A 17,343-nucleotide genomic window follows, 5' to 3' on the forward strand; every position below is an offset into this window, starting at 1 on the left:
TGATAAGCATGAGTGACTCACTTCCGAATATCATACATTTACGTTTTCCACAGATATATATCAACAGTCGGAATATACTAACCTGTTCAATTGATGTTTTCTCAGCTATTCGATTTTGCTTCCTCAAAAGGACATCAGAAATAGGTCGCTGGAGTAAATAAAAAAAATCCAAAAAGACACAATAATGCATACTCCTCATATTACACATTGCTTTCACAAATCGATCAGTTTTATCTGTGTTAATTACAGGGTGTTTGAGGCCCTTGACCTCTTTCTCATTGTTTTTTTTAACTTGTTTTTATTAAAACTTTGAGGACAAAAGACATACATGTACATTTTTAGGATCTTACAGGCAGTATACAGCCAGCGATGTTAACATATTGTATCATGTTTACGTACAAGCTGTCTATTCGTGAGCGGCATTACACATCCATTATAACAGTGCAACTTTCTGTTTATGTTTTTAAACTATTTTTCATTGGTGATAGAGGAATGAGTGAAGGCCATGCAATACATTTAAGAGATTGGGTATGTCAATACCACCACGAAGAATTAATCTCACTGATGGGAAATTGAGAAATGTATGAGCACTTACAAATTTGTCTTGGCATACAAATACTCTTTAAAAATAGCACATGTCGGAAACAAGCCATGACATTCTGGGAAAAGTTTACATTACTATCATATACAAACTGACGATAAAGTATGTTATATGAGGCTAAAGGAATTAGAGTCTTTGAACATTGTAGCGGGCAAAAATTAACACGGATGACATTGATTGGACTTTCTGGTGGCAAAACGTAACAAGATGAGCAATCATGTTGTTGAACTCAGGTTTTAGAAAATCCTCGCTAGTCCACTTAACCAGCAGCAACCGGCACAGGTAAATGAGGTGGGGCTGAGTGGGGGCGGGGGGGAGTTGACAGACTACGGAATATGTAGAATTAAATAAATAAATAATACCCATTCTGTCATCGGTCGACTTTCCCCCAGCTGCACCCTGCCCCGATACATCCCACTTACCTGTGCCGGCCGTCACTGCACTTAACCTTCACTGAACTGGGAATTGTTCGATTTATTTTGTGTGAAAGCAGTATATTAGAGGAGGAATCGCTTATTATGCGTCTCATCGCCTTTTCACTATCCACTGCAGTTGGAGGCAAACTCTAATGGTAAAACAAAAGTCAGAAAGAGTTCTCAAACCATGCTAACTAATAAAAGTATCTCAGGTGCAATTTTAGTCTTTATGACCTAATCAAGGGGCTCATTAGGATGGCGGATGGACTTGCGTCCGTCCGCCACCCTAGAGGAGGAGGGACCGTCCGCAGGGGCAGCGGCGGTCCCTCCGTGCAAATTAGGATGTGACCGCCACCCTGGCGGTCACATCCTGTATTTTTATCATTGCGGCGTGTGCTGCTTGAAGCAGCACCCGCCGCTATGATAAAAATGTAAGGTGTGCATTTGCCTGCACAAAGTGTCAGGCACCTCGCGGTGCCTGCCACTTTGTGCAGGCAAATGCAGGGGGGTACCATAGGTACCCCCCATGTGCACCCCCCACCCCCCTTTACCCCTGGGGGCCCGCAACGGGCCCCCAAACAAAAATTCGTATGCCTTTACACGGCGGAAATGCCGCCGTGTAAATGCATGTTCCTCCAGTCATCCTAATATGGCTGGCGGTGTCTGATAGACACCGCCAGCCATGTTAGTGCTTTTCCACCGCGGACGGGAGGCCACCGCGGCGGAAAAGCTGCGGACTGTAAAATCGATCTCCCAGCCATCCTAATCTGGAGGGGGGTCTTTTTCAGTCCGCTGCGGTTTTCCCGCATCCTCCGGGCCGGCGGTGGCGTCCGCCGGCCCGGAGGCCCATAGTGTGGTGGTGCTCTCATTTCCGCAAAGTGAGGTCCATATTAAATCAGTGCTGAGCATGTTGTAAGTGCATTATACTGCATTTGTCGAACTTTAATACAGCATTGCATAATATGGAAACTTATCCTTTAATTACCAATAAAAGTGAATGCTAATTCCACCATTTAAAAAAAAAAAAATTCTTATTCTCATTTTTAGGTCAAAAGGGAAACATTATATAATTCTATATCATGTTGAAAACATTAAAGAGACCACCTAATGCAAAAAAAGCTATTTTTGTCAACTATTTCTTCTCTAACAATCAGCAACAGTAGACATGTCCAATCAACACTGATTGGTTGTTGTTACAGACAGAGGTACCCCTAGTTAAGGTATTACACAGTGGCAGTAGCCATTCTGTAGTTATAGTTAGGGGGATTGGAGATAGAGATTTCTGTCCCTTAATCTCTTTGCATCCGTTTGACGAACATCCGTGAAACTTTGCAGACCTACTCCCCCGTGTTATTCTGGAAACCCTGAAGGTTTCATTGTTGTTCATCAAGGGGGTGCAACGAAAAAAGGGGGATTTCAAAATGGGTGTAAAATCCAATGTATTTTACATAGACTTTTATATTTCGCGTAGCAGGAAAACTGTCAGTCTGATGTTCACAACATTTGGAATGATTATATGTTATGGTATGCAGATGAGATACTGGAGGTAAGTAGGGTAGGTATTTGTTACATTTTAAGTATTTTAAATTTAGCTATATCTGTGGCCACAGTAGTACCGCAGTACTCTCCAGGTATATAGTGATGACAGGTCATTAGCTGATTGGCTAATGACTGCCTTTACAAAAGTCGAAGGCAGCCATGTTATTTTCAGTTCAAGTTTCCCTGTGTTCTGCATTACACCATTCATTGCAGGTAAGTATTAGGTTTGGAATTTTTCCCTACCTATTACCACTTTAGGAAAAGGGTAATAGATAGAGAAAAATATTTATAAATATAAATATATATATTTTCTTTAATCGGAAGTACCGAAGTACCGTAAAAAAAATATTTAAAACAAATTGCAAATAATAAGACACTATATTTTATAAATATAATGTGCTAAAGTGTATTTTAACTTTTTTCCATATTTAAATATACACAAAAAAACTGTAAAATTCTGAACGGAGGAGTGTGCTAATTAGTAAAAATGACCCTGCTACTTTACAAAACAACACAGCTTAGAATACACTGCTATAAACCTTTATAGAAATAAAAAAGAAAAATGTTAACCTTACAAAAAAACGTTAGGCTACCACGGTATTACAGTGCTCTCTTTTTTTTTAAATATATAGACATTTTTAAATATTTTACACTAAAGTGGTAATAGTTAGGGCAAAAATACCACCTCACGAATACTTACCTACATCTGAAGGCGTAACAAAGAAAATGGGCAAAGTGTACCCAAAAACATAGCTGCGTTTAACTTTTCTAAAGCCAAAGATTACACAATCAGCTAATGACTTGTAATCACTATGAACTGTGTTACTATCTCGAAATACCTTCATATTTCGCTAAACAACACAACAGATATCACTAACATTAAATACCCTAAAACTTACAAATTAGTTACCCTACTTACCTAACCTACACAAAATATTCAAGTGGGCACTATAATATGTAATCCTGCCACATTGTAACAAAATGTGACTGGGGGTTTCCGTGGAATGGAAAATACAAAAGTGTATGTGAAATATATTGTAATTACACACGTTTTGGGACCTTCTTTTCATTGGATCCCCTTGACCAAACCATACAAAACTCCCCCAACAGCGATGTGGTGGTGGCTTTTGGGGCTGGCGGTGACTTCTCCGGTGCCTGGTGGTGAAGGTGAGAGGTGCCGCTAGTGACTTAGTGCAGAGTGCTCCGCGGAAGCAATGGAGGTTAGCGGTAGGATCCCTGGGAGGCAGCGGGGCCTGGTGAGCCACACGCAGCTGGGTCTCCGGCGGGCTCAGGGCGGCCCTGAGGCGGGTGCACAGCGGGCCTCTGACTGCCAGAGCTTCAGCCAGTGGGGTCAGCTGGCGCTCGTGATCGGAGCAGGAGCACAGGAGGAGTCTGGGCTGGAGTGTGGTGGCGGCCGGACCCGAGCTGCGGGCGGAGGAAGCTTGGATCCGGCCTAGGGCTAGCACACCACCAGAAGCCGCATAAGGGACCCAGGGGGCTATCACAGCTCCCTGAAGGGAACACCCTCTTTATCAGTGAAGGGCTTTAGAGACTCTGTGTGCTGGCAGTGGGAGGCCGTGACAGAGCAAGCACTTCTCAGCTGGTTTGTGCGAAGCTCCCCCATCTGCAGGCCTCAACAGGGAGACTGGGGAGTGTACGCCTACACGTGGGGTCTGGAGTAGTGACGGGGCCTACTGCAGCCTTGGAGCCTGAGAGACGGAGGAACTGGAGCCCGGTTATACCCCCGTTTGGACATTCACCATTTTACGTACTTTACATAAGCCCACTGTGCAGTACTAAACTGTACGTCACTCCAGGTACTCCACTGTACTCCACTCCAGTATGCGCTATTCCACTTTACGCCACTTCACTGTAACTGAATCTACTGTATGCCACTCAACTGTATGATATTTCAATATACGATTTTCCAATACATACTCCTAGACTGTACAATACTCCTGTCTATAGCACTCCACTGCACACCAGTTTAGTGGATGCAAATATTTTCTACAGTAGTGTCAAAATGGAGGGGATAAAGGGCTGAACAATGAGGACTTACCGGATGACGTGTCTTGGCCCGTGCCCGGTGCTTCCCCTGAAAACCAAATCAGAAAATCCTTTTACTTTTACAGGCCTTCGAGGATATCACAGAAATAAGGGAAGGACAAAGTCAGGCATCATTTGAAGGGACAACAGGAAATCCTATCCTGATTGCTACAACAAGACGGGAAGTGGATACATTTTACCCAGATACTGCTCACCCAAGGTCCTTTAAAATAAATCGACTACCTAGAGACCAAAAGGATGTGGATGCTGAGGACTACACTACAATGGGAGAACATCAGAGACTGGACAAGCTGTACGGAGCCCAGGGGAATGAAGACGATGATGGGAGGATCTCTCAATGGCAGAGGGACACTGGCAGGATTCTTCACCCAGCCACATACCAGGAGGAGCGTGGCTTGTCCAGAAACGTGACCGGTTGCTATTCCAGCACTGGTGGATTGAGGGGCCACACAAGGGTCTAAATGGAGCCTAAGATAAGGCCAACATGGGAACTTCAGTATTAACGGAGGAGGGAGGTGGAGTGTCATAAATTGCGGGTGGGTTTTCGTTTAATCTTTTATCAGGTTTCGCAAGCTACATGAAACTTTTTCACTTGTCCTAAAACTGCTAAGCCACGGTTAAGATCGGAAATCTCTTTTGAGACTAAAAGGAGCTGGTGATTTATCCCGGTCTGGAGCACCACCTTTAACCACCGCTCTTACTCACTCAACCTGGTTGCAAATTGAGCTGGGCTATCAAAGACTAAAAGGACCACGCAGCTTGTAAGAAAGACCAGGTGCATGTTAAAAGAAGAGTATTCCTTCTATTCCAATGTTGTTTCTCTTTTCTTACTCACATTTGGGCACTATCTTTTATTTGGCTTCAACGACTATAGAGAAATCGAATTCCTCACACCTCACTAACCCCACAAGAGACGGTATACCCAGAAAAAGACAAGGGCACCTGTATTAACCTTACTCTGGGAAAAAGTACAAGAGACTTACCTGTGGCTTGTTTCCTTGTTTCGAGGGGGCCGGTGGACCAGACTTCCGGCCATTCTAGAAAGAAGGAAAAGAGAAAACAGAAGACTTGAGAATTTCATCAAGGCAAAAATAACTGTCCAAATAAATACCTACTTCCAAAATCCATCTATCTTGTGTTGTCAATCGCATGCCAAGCAACCCATGGTTGAGAAAGCAGGCAGCCGTCCATTGTTACATAATTGATACTGTGGTACAGCAATTAGCACAAGGACAGAGGAAATTAGAATGGTTATTAGAGCAAAGTGGACCGAGAGATATTCTGCAATGCGGTCTAGTCACAGTTGGACCATTTGAATAGAGATCAGTTTCAATTGACTTCTGGTTTGGTTCTACTTCCACATTAAACTTACAAAAGCAAATTGTGGGCAAAGACCCTGATGCTTTATTGTTATACTTCAAAAGAGCTGCTAGGGCTCATGCTTGGACTAGAGAAAAGTGGTATTTTTTTCTCCTCCGTCTTCTGACTAGAGAAGCCCAGGCAGCATACAAAATATTGAATGCCCAGGGACATATCCTATACGAGGAAATAAAGAAATTCATATGGGGCCATCTAGGGATTGATGAAGAGACTTACAGGTTAAGATCTAGAAAACGAAAGAGGCCTACATGGAGATACTCTGAAGACTATTTTTAGGTCGAGCATTCAAGACCTGTTGTAATTTCTCATGTTGGCTTAAAGCCATCCCCCTGCTTTTGATTTGTTTGTTTCAGTGTCCTTGCTTGCTAGTGGTCAGTGCTGCCTCTTTGTCCCTCCTTTTTCTCTTCAGTTCCTCTCAGGCAGCAGGGTCTAACTACTGTCTCATTCCGCTGTTGGTCTTTATGTCTTCTGAGGGGGACTCTTTTATTTCTTGGTTTTAGAAAATGAGGTCTAAGTTTCCTATCATTTATGTATATCCCCTAACAAAGAGTAGAATTATCATGTCAATCTATTAAAGAAATGGTTGGGACCTCTTACCCGAAAAGTACAAGCAGCCACTGCAGTGCAGAGCCCCCCTAGGACTCTGGGGCAGCTTCCCTTCAATGAGTTCTTGAAGGAATAACTGCAGAGTGGGCTCTTAAAAACACTTCAACCTTTTTCCTCTTTGTTTTCTGATCTCCCAGGAAGAACGCAATTAGCAGAACAAGCCATCCCAACACAAGTGGGTTTTTTCATAAAACATAAAAACTGTATCAGATACCTGCTGCTAAAAGACAGGCAATCCAGAAAGAAGTTGAACAAATGTTGCAGATGGGGGTAATAGAACTGTCACAAAGTAATTGGTTGTCCCCTAGAGTATTGGTCCCTAATCCAGATGGCACTATAAATTTCTGCATTGACTTCAGAGCAGTCAACAGAGGTATCCAAATTTGATGGGTCAGAAAAGCATGTTATATTACTATCATTGACCTTACCAAGGGATATCGGCAAGTACCCCTTAAAAAGGAGGACCAAGAAAAAACAGCCTTTTCTATACTATTCAGCTTATTTGAAAGTATTGTCTTGCCCTTTGGCCTTAACTGAACCCCCTACATTTTATTAGTTCATAAACCAAGAATTAAAGAACCATCTAGCTTACTCCTCCGCTTATCTGCATGACATCGTCATCTTCAGCAATACTTTGGAAAACCATCTTAACCACCTTCACGCAGTCCTTCAAGAACTGGAAAAAGCTAAATTGCACATCAACGCCAAAAAAACAAGTGCAGGATATATGTAAGTGAGGTATTTGGAGTATGTCTTAGGTGATGGTCTCATTAAACCCCGGGATGAAAATGTGAAAGTCATTACCAAAAACTCCTTTTCCACCTATTAAATTGGAAGTCAGGGTCTTTTGTGGCCCTCTTGAATACTGTAGGTTTATACCCCATTATTCTGACATAGCGGACCCCCTAACCAATCTGCTAAAAAAAGGAGTGACCAATAAGGACCTCCAACCACCCTCCACTGCAGTCATAGAAGCCTTTAAGGAACTGAAGCAGGCCATCACTTTGACTCCAGTCTCAGCTTCTCCAAATTTTATTAAAATCTTTCTTTTTCAGACCGATGCCTCATACATGGGGATAGGATCGGTCCTTTCTCAGTATAATAATAAAGGTCTTGAAGTCCCTGTCCTATTCATCAGCAGAAAATTCTTTCCTAGAGAACAATGTTACCTGGTCATTGAAATAGAATGTTCAGCCCTTAAATTGGCTTTTAAAAAGTTGTGATATTACCTGGAGGGTAACCCACTCATTCTATACACAGAGCATGCCCCCTTGACATGGATGAGCCGAAATAGGTGGAATAACCCTAGTATACTGAGGTGGTTTATTTCCTTGCAACCGTTTTGGTTTGAGGTCCACCACCGATCACTGTAACGCAGATTTCCTGTTCAAGATGGGGGGTTTGTGGGGGCAGCTGAACATAGTGAGATCTGTCCCTCGGATAGTTTGGGATGGTTCTGGGCTGGCCGGATTGAGCATTTTCTGTCACATGCATCAACGTAGGCTTTTGCGATCCCTAAATAGCGATTTTTAAGGAATCGCTATTTAGGAATCGCGAAAGCCTATGGATGTAGGAATCGCAATAAAAATAGTGATTCCTAAACATTCCTTAATAGCTACTCGCAAATTTCTAGTCGCAATTAAGGAATGGTGTCCCATTCATTCCTATGGGCCTACAGGCCCATAGGAATGAAGTGGAGATTGCATGAGCAATTTGCGAGTACCAGTAGGTCCTGCAAATTGCTCATGCAATTTCAAGGGTGCAAGGGTGTCAATATGACACCCTCTTGCACCCCTGAAATTGATCTCTGCACATATGTTGCACGCACAACAGGGCATGTGTGTGCGCAACATGAAACTTTGAAACATGCACAAAAGTGCATTTTTCAAAGTTTGAGCAAATTACCATGTAGTTCAACTTCATGGTAATTTGCTACTCCTATTAGCGAAATCTCTAATTTTTTAACTTTCATGCATTGCATTTAAGGAATCTCAATTTGGGATTCCTTAAGTGCAATCGCAATTTAAGGAATCCCAATTTAGAGATTCCTTAAATTGCGATTTTTGCATTTGGGATGATGCATCCCAAATGCAAAAATACCGGTAGCAAAGGGGCGGATTCTGAAAATCTGCCAGTTTGCGACCGGTATTTGGTTTGATGCAAGGGGCCCTTTGTGGTTTTTGGGCTTTTTTAGGGTATAGCCCATTTGTAGCCCAATTAAAGCCCAAATAGCCCTATGCTTATATAATCCTATAAGGGGATTTGCCAGCCACCATTTTAGGTTTTGGTTACCTGGTGGCTGACAGCAGGATAACTGGTAATAGTTTTCTTGGGTAACTAGTAATAGTTTTCTTGTGAGTGGCAGCCGCCGTCTTGGCCTGCACGTCCTCTAAGTGGGCGAGAAGAAAAACTGAGAGTTTTAGAGGCTGCTCTTAGGCCTTAAGAGTGGCCCCTTTCTCCCCACATGCACCATAGACTCGTGCGCATTTCGAGGCTCCGGCGAGAGTGTGCAAGGGCGGTTTTGGGGTTTGGGAGGTGGAGGGGGTATATCCAGTTGAGTTAGGCAGGGTGAGGGCCTGAGGGATTTAGAATGGGAACTTGGGTTTGGGGAGTGGAGAGGGGCGGAAGATAGAGGGAGTTTGGGCAAGGCCCGTGTTCAAATGGATGTTGGGAGTAAGAGGGGGGGTCCTGGGGGATTGGGAGCCGGCCAGGGGGGTAGCAATGCCTGGGAAGGGCTAGATATTTTCACCTCATGGAATAAGGAGGTGAGGGCCATTAGTAGAGTGGGTCAAGTGGATGCTTACCTTGCACAGGGAGGGTCAGCTGGTTTGGATGGCAAAGGTTTAAATTTGAGAAGAGGGGGAAGGGGTGCTAAGGCGGGTGCATCAGAAAGCTTGGTAGGGGGACTCAGGGGACAGGTCTTGACCAGGACCGGTAAGGGTTAGACATGGCTGGACTAGAATGGAGTGAGGGGAGGAGGGGGGTTGAGTGACAGGGAAGTAGGTGATTGGTTTAAGGTAGGGCGTCAGTGAGCAGAGAAGACTTTGGGCTTAAATAGGGAAAGGAGAAGGAAGACAGGGGATGAGTATCAGAGGCCCGGACCACCAGACCAATCATTTATAAAGCAGGGCGAGGACTCACGTCCGGTTGCGGACCTCGCAGAGCTGGGTGCGGCTTACTGGCGTAAAGGAGAAGGGAGGGTGGAGCCTCGTGCGACGTACCTCTTACCATCCGGGGATTCCGCGCGGCCAGCACATGTAGGCCCCGAGCGGTCTTGCTGGCCCTAACACCTGACATACAACAGCGGTCTGCAGGGGGGAAAACCAGAAGGAGAACACAGTCAAAGGACTCAGGGGTGTACCTGAGGGTGCGGTCGGCGCCCCCGGAGGCACAGAGTTATGGGCCCATGAGGGGTCGAACGAAGGCGCAGAGTTAGATTTCGATGAGGAGAGCCTTGAGGAAGGCAAGCTTAGAGATAATTTAGATGGGGTGGGGGGGATAAGAGTAATGTCTTTCAGAGTGTTTTTCAGGTGTCCAGAGGAGAGTCAGAGCCTATTGCAAGGCCAACCAAGTGGGGATCAACCACAGGGCCACTGGCAAGACGGACTGCAGCAACACGGGCACCCTCCTTAGAGCCAGGAAAAACATATGGAAAGAGGGAGGAGCTGGTAATGGTGTCCGTGGGGACGGTAGGAGAGGGGGTTTCAGGGGGGGGAAAGAGAAAAAGTTGCATATGGGCAAGTATGTTTTAGACATAGGGGTGGGTACCGAGGAGGAAGGAAAGAAGGAAACGGCCAAGCCAGTGATTAGCAAAGACACAGAGAAATCTGATAAGGGAAGAAACCAGCAGAGATAATAAAGATAAGCTTGAAAGTAAAGAGTTGCAGATTAAGAGACTCTCTTATATTGGAGTGACTCTGCCAATAGGGGCACATTTGAGGCTGGAGACTTAAGAGCGCATATGGAAAGGTAAATACGTTGAAATGCTGAAATGATTGCACACAGAAGTGCCTCCAAAAGAAGGGTCTAAAGAAGAGGAATGCGAGCTGTCTAAACGGCCAAGGGTTCCTCAGACCATGGAGAACTGGACAGCAGCTTTCTTGATTTAAGTTAGTGTTTACTGGGAGAAATTCCCGGAATGCTGCGTAGCTCTATTCAAGTATGTGGAGGTCATTCGCAAAGTGCAGATCACAGGATGGGGGTTATGCATGGGCACAATGCGATGAGGAATTCAGGACCTGTATGGCCTGGGATACTGAGGCAAAAATGGGTGGAACATGACACAGATTATGGCAGCACACGATTGGGCTTCCAGGAGCATGGGGGGGCCTGCTGGGATTTCAATAAAGGGCTGTGCACGTGCACATTTTACAGATTTCGCCATGAGTGCTCAAAATGCGGGGAGAAACATCCCTTGATCAACTGTTTTGGGGGTAGGAGGGTTTTTCGGCAAGGGAGGCAGCAGTAGTAGCGGGGGGGCAACACGGGGGGGACAGCAGTAGCAACATTTTTCGGGGCAAGGGGAGCTACAGGTTTTCTGGGACAAAAGGCTCATTCACCAGTTAAGGCAGACGAATTGGAGGCAGCCTTACAGAGTTATGACAACCAGAAGGCTGCAGAAGTACTAAGGGAAGGATTCAAAGTGGGGCTTTCGTTTGGGGTATGCAGCGCCTAGACACAGACTTTGGTCAGAAAATTTGAAGTCAGCAAAGAACATTCACAGGTTGGACAAGAGAAATTAGACAAAGAGTTGAGGAGAGGGAGAATGGCGTGCCCTTTCCCAGGTTAGCCTCTGGACAACTTGATTGTGTCACCAATTGGGGTGGTGCCCAAGAAAGAACCCAGAAAATACAGGCTTATTCAGCATTTATTATGGCCAGAAGGGTGCTCGTGAATGATTTTATCGATGAAAAGGAAGCTACTATTTGTTACTCGTCAGTTGACGTGACCATATCACTGGTAGAAACGGCAGAAATGGCAAAATGTGACATCAAATTGGCTTTCCGTTTGCTTCAATCCATCCAGATGATTGGGATCTTCTGTGTATCAATTTCAATGGTAAATGGTACGTGGACAATGCATTACCTTGTTTGCAGTGGTTGTTTTAAAAAAGGACGAGGCACGTGTTAGTAACCCATTACTTGGATGTATTTTTCTTTGTTGGAACCTCTTGCTCCACAGAGTGCCAGGAGGCCCAGGAAATCTTCAAAGAGCTGACGGAGGATTTGGGAGTGCCATTGGCACCCGAAAAGACGATGGGCACCAGCACTGCACTGTCTTTTCATAGAAATGAGATTGACTCCAGAAAAATGCAAGCCCGGTTGCCGGATGATAAATGTGATAAAATGCTGGAATTGCTTAATGCAAAGGACGGGGCCCATGTTAGTGACCAATTACTTGGATGATTTTTCTTTGTTGGAACCTCTTGCTCCACGGAGTGCCAGAAGGCTCTGGAAAACTTCAAAGAGCTGATGGAGAAGTTGGGAGTGCCATTGGCACACGAAAAGGCGATGGCCCCTGCACGGCAATGTCTTTCTTTGGAATTGGATTGACTCCGAAAAAAATGCAAGCTCGGTTGCCAGATGATAAAAGGCATAAAATGCTGGAATTGCCTAATGCCGTGCTGGCAAAGGAAAAAGTAATGGTCAAAGATATACAGGCCTTGCTAGGGCATCTCATTTTTGCATGTAGAGTAGTGGGAGTAGGGAGAACCTTTTGCAGGAGGCTAGTGAGAGCATTAGGGGAATCAGATTGCCTCATCATTATGGGCCTTTCTCTGCAGGCGTAAAAGAAGATTAGAGAATGTGACACGTTTTTCTGCAAACTTTCAATGGCATTACACTGGCATGGGAGAGGAGATCTCATTTGGGATGTGCAGATATTTTCAAATGCAGCAGGCAGCAAAGGTTTTGGCCTCTACTGGCAGGGTATGTTGTTTCCGAGCAGTGGCCGACAGAATGGATTTCTGGAGTTCTTCTCCTTAATTGAGGCAGTGACACTATAGGGTAGTCAGCTTGCGCATTGGAAGGTGACTTTTAGAGTTGATAATAAGGCGGTTGTAGAGATTGTGAACCGTCAGTCAGCAAGTGTTACAGTTGCTCACGGTTTTTTCCTAGGTTGTTTGTGTCATTATATAGCATTTGGAGCACTGCACGTCCCAGGTGTGGACAATGACATAGCAAATGCTTTGTCGCGTTCGCTTTGGGGGAGATTCTGTGGGTTGGCCAGGGACGCCAACAGGATCCTGACACCCATGTGCAGCAGTTGTGGTTCGTAGGCAATACAAGATGCTACAACCGGTGGTAGGATCACTGGATAAGTATACTAGGATAGCCTATAATCTACCATGGAAAGAGTTTTGCTGTCAGGCGCCCAGCAGCGCTCGAATGAGTTACAGTGAAGGGACAATGTGATTCAGTTTATCCTGGATATGATTGGAAAAGGCTTACCCAGGGTATCAATTGCAAGGAAATTAGCAGGAATTGCTCTGGGGTTACATGCCTTCAGCGGGTGAATTTGGCTCAAGGATGCTAGATGGGTGGGCCAGGGAGCGTGGCCAGCTGAATACGGTCAGGAGACCCTTGTCATGGCAGTTGCGGAGCAGCGTAATACATATTATGTCTATGATTTGCATGGATGCCTTTGAGTAATGGCTGTTTTCCACACTGATGGTGGATGTTTTTTGGTGCATTTAGAGTGTCTGAGTTGTTAGGGGCAGAAGAGGTGGGGGGGGATCAGGTGGGAAGATATGGTCTTGCGCAATGCGGGTATACATATATGGTTAAAAAAGTCAAAAAGGGATCTAAAGCGCAAGGGAAAATGGGTATTGTTATAGGCTCCATTGCCTAAACGTACTTGCCCTTATTGATGGGGGCTTCACTGGCAAGCAGCATCCAAGCATCGGGGAGTCCGTTTTTGTGCATGCGAATGGGAAAATAAATACAGCCTTCCAATTACTAGCTGTGCTGAGGAAGGCCCTGAAGGAATTGGGCATACACAGTGCAGGAATTGGGACACACTCTTTCCGGATTGGGGCAGCATCTGAGGCAAGCAATAGAGGGTGGGGACAGGGTGATATCATGCACTTGGGGAGGTGATCCTCAGATTGTTATAAGCGATACTTGCGCAACAGGGATAAGGAATTTAGCGCAGTTGTTACAATGCATAAATTCACGCAATGTTTCTCGTTTCAGGTTTGGTGACTAGCCCCCCTTTCGTTGGAAATGTCAATCTGGGTAATGGGACACTCCTTTGTGAAGTTGGCGCACGTACAAGCACGAGAAAGTTATTTCGGACAGAATCTTGGTTTTAATAATAAACTGTTTAAAGTGTTATGGAACATAAAAGGGAGCATGGTTTGAAAGGAGCTGCTAGTTTGGGGTCGGTGCCAGGACATTTTGGTCATACATTTGGGTGGAAACAATTTGTGTAAAGAGAAGGGCATAGGCCTGAGGAGAAGCATGAAGACGGACTTAGCTCTTATTAAACAACAGTGGTCAGGATGTTTTGTGGTATGGACTGCGTTGTGCCCCGCCGGGTCTGGCGGGGGGCAATTAATCCAGGAGCAGTGGACAGAGCCAGGAGGAAGCTTAACCGCATCCTTGCGGCACATTTTCCCTTGCTGTGCTGGAATATGCAAAAACCCATTATTCATGACGAGCTGGGCTCGTCATGAGCGTGCAAGGAGGCTACCTCATGACGAGCCCAGCTCGTCATGAGCGTCGAAGGGGTTAATACAGAGATGTCTCGTTTTTGCAGGGAATTGAGTTTTGGTAGAATTGTGAACAGGGACATTCGTTTTGATGCAGTGGAATTTTTGGGAGGAGACAGGGTCCACTTGTCAAGGCTGGGAATAGACCTTTATTTGTTAGAAATTAGGAAGGTGTTTAGCCAGAATGGTAAATGTTCAGAGCCACCCTAGAAACTCCGAGGCCTATAGGACAGGTGGGGGCAGAAAAAAGGGGCCTAGGCAGTAGTGGCCGTCACCCCCTTTTTCCTGGTTTAAAAAAGTTGGCCAGGGTTGGCACAGGTTTTTCGTTAAGTATTGGAAGTTTTTTGAGCAAGGGCAGGAAAAGGGTAGGCAGGTAGTCTAAGTTTCAGGATAGATGTTTGTTAGTTTCAGTTGCAGGAAGGTAGGTAGGGAACAGGGTGTCATTGGGGGGAAAAGGTTTAACTGCAATACTGTGTAATGTTGTTGTTACATTAATGCCAGGGTGGGGGAACGTTTGAGGGGATCATAGGGACGGGGGGATCAGGGGTCAGCTATTTGATGTATAACAAGGCTTTAGTTTTGTAAGGCAGCATCAAGTTGGTCATTTTGTAATATGCACTTCTTTCAATTAAGCTGTCTTTTTCACACACAAAATGGGTCTCGGTTTGGCTTGCCCGCCTCCCTCCCAACGGGGACTTGAGGGGCAACCAAACGTAGTGAGGTCTGCCCCCCCCAGCAGTTTGGGAGGGGCCTGGGCTGGCTGGATTGGCCATTTTGTAGTTTTGGGCTTTTTCAGGGTGTAGCCGAATTGTAGCCCAATTGTAGCCCTATGTTTATATAATCCAATGAGGGGATCTGCCAGCCACCATTTTAGGTTTTGGTGACCTGGTGGCTGGCAGCAGGGTAGCTAGTAATAGTTTTCTTAGCCCCACCCTCCCATCCCTCTTTTTAGGAATTTTAGCTGGGTGGAGTCTTTCGGGTTTATTCTTTGGTTTAGGCCAGGTTTGTGGAGACAGGTGTATAAGGGATCTTATGGAGGTTATCGCTTTGAACAGGTGCTTGCGGGGTTTGGTAAAGTTGGCCAGGGTTGGCACAGGTTTTTCGTTAAGTATTGGAAGTTTGTGAGCAAGGGTAGGAAAAGGGTAGGCAGGTAGTCTACATTTCAGGATAGATGATTTTGGTTACAGTTGCAGGAAGGCATGTAGGGAACTGGGTGTCATTGGGGGAAAAGGTTTTACCTGCAATACTGTGTAATGTTGTTCTTATGTTAATGCCAGGGTGGGGGAACGTTTGAGGGGTTCGTAGGGACGGGGGGATCAGGGGTCAGCTATTTGATGTATAACAAGGCTTTAGTCTTGTAAGGCAGTATCCAGTTGGTCATTTTGTAATATGCACCTGTTTCTATAAAGCGGCTCTTTTAACACATAAAGTGGGTCTCGGCTAGGCTTGCTGCCTCCCTCCCAAGGTGGGTTTGGGGGGAAGCCGAATGTAGTGAGGTCTGCCCCCCGGCAGTTTGGGAGGGGCCTTGGCTGGCCGGATTGGCCATTTTTTGGTTTTGGGGGAGTAGCCCAAATATAGCCCAATTGTAGCCCAATTGTAGCCCAATTGTAGCCCAAGCAGTCCAAATAGCCCTATGCTTATATAAATCTATCAGGGGATTTTCCAGCACCATTTTAGGTTTTGGTGGCCTGGTAGCTGGCAGCAGGGTAGCTAGTAATAGTTTTCTTGGCCCCACCCTCCCATCCCTCTTTTTAAGAGTTTTAGCTGGGTGGAGTCTTTGGGGTTTATTCTTTGGTTTAGGCCAGGTTTGTTGCGACAGGTGCATAAGGGATCTTACGGAGTTGTCGCTTGGAACAGGTGCTTGCTGTGTTTAACTGCAATACTGTGTAATGTTGTTGTTATGTTAATGCCAGGGTGGGGGAACATTTGAGGGGATCATAGGGACAGGAGATCAGGGGTCAGCTATTTGATGTATAGCAAGGCTTTAGTTTTGTGAGACAGTATCCAGTTGGTTATTTTTTTTAATATGCCCCTGTTTCAATAAAGCAGCCTTTTTCACACACAAAATGGGTCTCAGCTAGGCTTGCCACCTCCCTCCCTAGGGGGGCACGGGGGGCAGCTGAACGCAGTGAGGTCTGCCCCTGGGCAGTTTAGGAGGGGTCTGGGTTGGCAGGATTGGCCAGTTTGTGGTTTTGGGCTTTTTCGGGTGTATCCCAGTTACACACCCCTTGTTGCCCAAGTAGCCCTATGCTTATCTAATCCTATGAGGGGATTTGCCAGCCACCAATTTAGGTTTTGGTGACCTGGTGGCTATCAGCAGGGTAGCTAGTATTAGTTTTCTTGGCCCCACCCTCCCATCCCTCTTTTTAAGAATTTTAGCTGGGTGGAGTCTTTGGGGTTTATTCTTTGGTTTAGGCCAGGTTTGTGGAGACAGGTGCAGAAGGGATCATATGGAGGTTGTCACAGGTTTTTCGTTAAGTATTGGAAGTTTGTGAGTAAGGGCAGGAAAAGGGTAGGTAGGTAGTCTAAGTTTCAGGATAGACGTTTGTTAGTTGCAGTTGCAGGAAGGCAGGTAGGGAACAGGGTGTCATTGGGGGGAAAAGTTTTAACTGCAATACTGTGTAATGTTGTTGTTATGTTAATGCCAGGATGGGGGACCTTTTGAGGGGATCGTAGGGGCAGGGGGATCAGGGATCAGCTATTTGTTGTATAGCAAGGCTTTAGTTTTGTAAGGCTGTTGCCAGTTAGTTTTTTTGTAATATGCACCTGTTTCAATAAAGCAACATTTTTCACACACAAAATGGGTCTCGGTTTGGCTTGCCCGCCTCTCTCCCAAGGGGCTGTGGGGGGGCAGCCAAACATAGTGAGGTCTGCCCCGTGCAGTTTGAGAGGGGTCTGTGCTGGCCGGATTGGCCAGTTTGTGGTTTTCGGCTTTTTCGGAGTGTAGCCCAATTATATCCCAATTGTAGCCCAAGTAGCCTTATGCCTATATAATCCTATGAGGGGATTTGCCAGCCACCATT

The sequence above is a fragment of the Lissotriton helveticus genome, chromosome 5_1 (assembly GCF_964261635.1).
Source record: "Lissotriton helveticus chromosome 5_1, aLisHel1.1, whole genome shotgun sequence".
Taxonomy (NCBI): domain Eukaryota; kingdom Metazoa; phylum Chordata; class Amphibia; order Caudata; family Salamandridae; genus Lissotriton; species Lissotriton helveticus.